A 6,432-nucleotide genomic window follows, 5' to 3' on the forward strand; every position below is an offset into this window, starting at 1 on the left:
ACTGCTGGATCCAGGCCCTGGTTTAAGAAGGTCCCACGTGATGACATAAGGCCGCCTGGCTGAGAGCTAGAGAACCCCGGAGAACCACAGGGTCAGGCTGTGTCCAGCAGCCCTGCTGGTAAATCCCCCTTTTATCGGCATTTCAGCCTAGTCCTGCCTCTTCCAGACACTGTAACATGGGAGACCCTGGAGTGGTGGGTGGGTGGGTGGGGGCGTATGTGTGTCCTCCACACCCCTCCAGCCCTCTGTGAATTACAGGGCAGCAAAGAAGGGGTTACACTTTGCCAGCAGCATGAGGCAGCCACTCTCCTGTCTGCTCTGTCCCCCTGCAGCCTAACCAGCTCTGCCCAGGGCTTCTGGCTCGCTCTGCGCTGAGCACCTGGCATCACAGGGCTTGGGCCAGCCCCATTTCCTAGCTGGGGCCCTTCAAACAGCATGGGAAGGGCTACAGCAATGAGGCGTCTTGCACTGCCAGCAGCCACTACCCCTCAGAGGTTCGTGGCCATTCCTACCCCACCACCCCTGTCCAGTAGCAGCCAGGCACTACAGACCCCATTCCTCTCAAGCTGGACGAGCTGCCCCTGTGCCCCTTTGCAAATACCCGACACAACCTGAACAGCAGGACCTAAAACAGAGAACCCGCAACCCTGGAGCCATCTTGGTGCAGAGGGAGGCAGTGTGGTCGGGGGCTAGAAGTGGGAACTGGGAGGCAGGACTCCTGGGTTCTGCCTCTGACTATGTTGTTCCTGCTCTGTGCCTCAGTTTCCCCATCGGTAAAACGGAAACGATGACACTGACCCACTTGTCCGCTGAGATCGCCGGCATGGGGCACAGTTGGAGACAGTAGACAGGGCTAGATGGACTTCAGTCTGGCAGCGCCTGTGTTCCTAAAGTGCTTTGGGAATCTGTATAAAAACTGCTAAGGATAAAGCCTCAATCTGCTGCTGCTAATGCACTGAGCGCCAGGCTCCCCTCCCCGCTCCCGTGATGTGCCAGGTGCAGGGCTCCGTCAGCTGGGTTAAAAATAAACAACGGGCCAGATGGAGCAAATGAGCAAAATCTCCCCTCTAGCGACCAAAAAACTATAGCTAATAATAATAAAAATAGACCCGGCTCCCCCCCCAGCCCCTGAGAACTCTGTGAATCCCCCCCGCCACCAGCGCCTCCCCTCCCAGCCCAGAGCGCACGTCCTATCTGGGTGGGGTTGTCTGGCAGCTCCTTGCAGGACAGGAGTGCAAAGGCGGCTGTTGCAAATGAGCCCAGTCCATGGGTAAGGTGGCCCTGTTTGAGCAGCGCCCCGGGGAAGGGCTTGGTTCACATGTAGCACATGTGCTCTCAGCCGCTGGTAGCGGGGCCCCTGACGTGGCATGCGGGGGGTATGCCGGTGCAATGCCCCCGCCGCCTCCCGAGAGCCAGGGTCTGGGCTAAGTGCTTGAGAGGCTGCATAGCCCCGTCAGGATTGCTTTTCGCTCACATGCTATGGGAGCGTCTGCATCGTCTTTGCCTATCCCCCTGCACGTCTGTCTGTCCAACAGCTCCATATCTGGCCACGTGTTAGAAATTAGCTAACAGGAGCTCTGTATCTAATTCCTATATAAAAATAGAGGATTTAATACCTATTAGACCCACTCAACTCTAATACTAACGTGATCTCACGTCTTGTGTCAAGTCACTTAGGGAACACTGGTTAGGTTTAAAATTGTAATGTACGTTCGTTGTGACTAACGCTTGAATACAACAATTGAAACAATTGTAGAAAAAGCTAGATGACTTTCTATCACTTTTTTGCAGGTCATCAAGCTTGGAATAGATCATTTAACTTTGGAAACATCCTACCAGGGCAAGGCCCCGTGAGTTTATAGGGCACCTGCCTGGGGCTTGAGGGGTGTTACCTCACTACAAATAATAGACTAGAAACTGACCTTCAACAGGAGTGAAACTGACACTTTCAAGTCACTGTCACAATATTGCCAGTCCCAAATGTTCAAAAACTCATGAGATTAGCTTTAAAAATGATGGATTTGGGGATCTTCTTATTTACCTTCTGCTTTTTGAGCCTTTAAGTGCACCGGGGTCACATTCTGAAGCTTTCTCCACAGCCACGAGGACTAGAAACTTCATTTTTCTTTAAGAACGAAGGCTGAAATCATCACAGATCCACCTGACTCCAGGAGCTGGGGCTTTATGGAAACAATAATCATGAGACTCATGACAAAACTATGAGAGTTGGCAACATGGCTTTTACTGCTGTTGAAAGGCTAATTACTTTCCAGAAGGCTCTTAAACCCAACACGACAGCGAGCGAGTTGCAGTTCTCACAGGAGAATATTTAAATCAAACACCAAGAAAATTCTATATTTTAAAGTTGAGAAAAAAACAGAGACGTCTGAGGTATCTCAGGGCCACTGAAGGCAGGAAAGGAAAATAAACAGCTGCCCAGAGCTCCTGTGCCTCTTCCTTTAGAGAGAAAGTTGGAGGGTCAAATCTTCTAGTCCTTAATCAACTAAACCTTCTATTGCCGTCAGTACCTCCAGTCATAGCTATAAACATCACAGTGACCATGTGCTGACATGTGTGGTCGGTAACTATACACTTCATACTTAAATATATGAGCCGTCTTCTCCAGACTTACACAGTTTTTATGCCTTGGCTCAGGGACTGGCTTTTCTGGCATATTCTGAACAGTGCTGAGCACACAGATGGTGCCCAGTGAATAATGCAAATCATGACAATAAGTGTCGACTTTATGGACCCTGTGGATGCAGTTTCTGTTCTTTGTTCTGGAATTGGCCTGAATGCAGCTGAAGCCTTAAGAATGGCAGGTGTACACACACCGGATACTCACACAGCACTTTCGCCTTGCTTCCTTTTGTCAACTCAGAACAGGAAATGACGGAACAAAATAGTTTTCAGTTAAAATGTAAAACTGCCCAGCAGCCATTGCTGTACAACCCAGCCTGGGGCAGAACCTGCCACCCCTTGGGAGTTAAGTCGTCTCTTCTCATCTGACTCTCATTCTCCAGCCTTCCTGATCTCTGCACTGCTTTTCATGCTGTCAGCCATGGCCTCCATCCTGGGACCGTTCGCTGGCGTCTCAGAGAACTGGCTGCCTTGTTTTTGCTCCCATCTATCAGAATCCTTTTTTTTTTTTTGCAGCATGCAGAGGCTGGTCTACTGGGTCGGGAGCAAGACCTGGGTTCTCCTCCCCTCATGAACTTCCTCGCTGACCCCAGGCCAGTGCTTTAAGGACTGATTTTCAAAGGTTTTTAGGCACCCAAAGCTGCAGCGAGGCATCTAATGGGGTTTACAAAGCACCGAACCTTCTAAGTGCATTTGAAAAATCTCACGAGGTGGCTAAATACCTTTGAAAATCTGGCCTTTAGTCTGTGTGTGCCTCAATGCCCCATCTGTACAATGGGGATAAAACCGCTGCTCGACCTCACCGAGGGGCAACCTAGGCTCAGTGCTTGGCTGTATATTTTCTGAGGCCCGCCCCCGTGTTCGCTCTAAAACAACCCCTCCTCCCTCCCACCCCCCTCCACAGAGGGATTCCTCTAAACTTCCAGATCCTGAATCTAATCACCAGCCTGTCCTTAGCGTCATCATCCTGCCTCTGTTTGTAAATAAAATACTGACCCCCTGCCCCAGGGGCACCGCTCCTCTGCAGAACTTACATGTCACACTAATGCAGGGGTCTAGTTAACAGCTTCACCTGGGCGCTTGCACCCCCTGTATGAAACTCAGGGTGGGGGGGCTCCCCCCGCCCCTTGGCACCCTTGCTCTCTGCACTCAGGAATTCCACGCCCCCGCCCCCGTAGCTCCCAGCCAGCGAGCCAGGCGCGTGGGCGGGCGAGGATGCTCGGAGCTTTTCCAGAGCGCGGGAATGTCGCTACACGGTTCTGCACGTTGCCGGCTGCATGCCGGCAAAGCCGCACGCCTCCATCCGGCCGCCTGAGTGGGCGGGAGAGCCAGGCCGGGCCACGCAGCGAGGTCAGGAAGGTGACTGCTGTTGGCACCCGCCCTCGGCCCCAGCTCTGGGCTCAGTAAATCCCCCCCACCACAGCTGTTTACATTAAACATACACATTGATCCGCTTGCTCTTGTAAGTGCTGGGGGTGGGATGTAAGGGCTTCCTCTCCCTCCCCCCCCTCCCGCCCCATAAATCCCTGCACCATTCTCCCCCACCCTGCACTTTTACTTCAACCCTGCATGCGCCTCAGGCCCTGCTGGGGCCACGCAGCACCTGGCTGGCCTTGCAAAGACATTCCCACTCACTGCCATCCACCCCACAGCTCCACCCACGCGGCCCTGGCCCATAAACATCTGAGCAGCTGGCTCTGGGGTTAGGGCGGTTTAGCTGGTTCATAAGACCGGCTTGCCCGCCCCCTCCCCTGCTGTGTGGGTGGGTGGGACCCTAGGAGGCCCAGGAGAACAGCATTAGCTCACACAAGGCAGCCCGCTTCATCGACTCGTAGTGTCAGTGTTATGAGTCAGGCATTGGTCTCTCGCGCTCTCTCTCGCTAGGGGTCAGAGCAGGGGCCTGGCAGGCAGGACTCCTGGGTTCTTAGATCCCTGAGGCTCAGGAGAGGTGCAGGTTTCTAGTGGGTTAGAGCGGGAAGGGGCATCAGGGGTCTACCCCTGACTCTGGGAGGGTTGGGGCTAGTGGTCAGAGCAGGTGACAAAGCCAGGATTCCTGGGTTCGAGTCCCAGCTCTGGGAGGGGAGTGGTGCCTACTGGTTGGGGAGGGAGAACAGACCTGGCAGTCAAGCCACCGTGGTTTCTAGTCTTTATTTGGCCTTTGGGGCAGTCACGTCACGGCTCTGTGCCTCAGTTTCTCCAGATGCTAAGACTGCTCCGGCTTTGACAAGCACTTGCACATGCCTCTGCCGAAAGCTGCTAACAGGAACCATAACAGCACTGACGTGTAAATTACACGTGTGCGACACCGGGGGGGGGGGGGGTTGGTGGCAGATGTGCTAGGAGTTAAAATTAGGACCAAAAAAGCTAAAAGAGCAACTGATAATTACGGGGGAGGAGGGAACAGGGCAGGCCTCCTAAAGACAGAGCGAGTGAAGGCGTGTGCAGTGGGAGAGGGAGGCGCTGAAGTCTGGCCCAGCCGCAGCTGCTGGCCACCTGCCTCCTAATGGAGCCCATCTCCCCTTCTGCAGAGGTGGAATTAGTTCTTCGTGGGGATGGTGAGCGAAGGGGCCCGCGCTGGGGAAGGGGAGCATTTAGCAGCAGCTACGAAAGGCTGGGTGGCTCTGAGGGAGCGTAACTCAGGCTCCAGCCGCCCCGACCCGCAGCAGCAGGGTGAGAAACCACCGAGTGCAACAGGCAATGAGCCGCAGGGCGGATGCCACCAGCTTTGGTCGGGACGAAATGGAGCCGGGGAGAGGAAAGGGGGCTGGGGGCCCAGGGCTCGGCGAGGGGGGGCTGCTAGAGTCATCAGCGTGATCAGGCAATTGGGGGCAGAGGGGGGTCCTACCCGGCGCTGTGCCCAGCAGCTGGCTCGAGCATTGGCCAGAATTGATTTTTAACAGGATTCAAGGCAATGGCAGGTTGGACTGAAGAGCCTGATGGCGCTGGGAGAACTGTAGGCCTGGCGGCCCACACACTGGGAATCCTCCATAGGCACCCAGCCCCCAGCCTACCGCCGAGCTGCTGGCCAGCCAGTAATGCTCATGGGGCAGCCCCAGCCACACTCAGAAAGGGGCGTTCCTGCCAGATAGGGGCAGTGGATGCTTTCTCAAGGATGGGGGGGGGGGGGGGGGAATGGGAATCAGGGCTCCTGGGGTCTGGTCCCAGCTGGAGGAAGAAAATGGGTGGGGGCTAATGGGGTTAAAGAAAAGGGGAGTGGGCATCAAGACGCTTGGGGCCTATTTGCAGCTCTGCAGGGGGAGTGGCTCGTGGTTAAAGTAGGGCTGGGGACTCAGGACTCTTTTCCTCCTTGTGCCACTCACAGATTCTCTCCGTGCTAGTGGAATTTCCTGCGGGCCAGTTTGCCCAGTTTTATAGTTGCTTTGCACCATGGGAGATGCCACAGCAGTGCCCAGAATGATGCCCATTGAGTATATGGCCAGCCCAGCCCAGCGTGGTGGCCTAGACAGTGAGGTGAGGCCAGGCGAGATGGGGGGACTCATGCAGGGGTTGCCTCTCTTATGAAAGCACAGGTCGCAGGGCACAGTCGGTTCCGATTCCCAGTGCAAAAATGTCCCTGTTGAGAAACATTTTCATGCGAACCAGGGGCAAGTCGCGACTTTGCACAAGGGCAAGGAGCAGCAGGCAGAGCGATGGGGGGCAGGAGACGACTCCATCGCAGGCAGGAAATTCCCATACTGGGGCAAGGGAATTTTAACAAGGTTTCCAGTCACTGATCTGCCGGACAACAGACTCTGCCCTCCCGCCCCAGCCAGGCTGATGTGGAGAGAGACA

Source organism: Lepidochelys kempii, chromosome 25 (assembly GCF_965140285.1).
Source record: "Lepidochelys kempii isolate rLepKem1 chromosome 25, rLepKem1.hap1, whole genome shotgun sequence".
NCBI classification, from domain to species: domain Eukaryota; kingdom Metazoa; phylum Chordata; order Testudines; family Cheloniidae; genus Lepidochelys; species Lepidochelys kempii.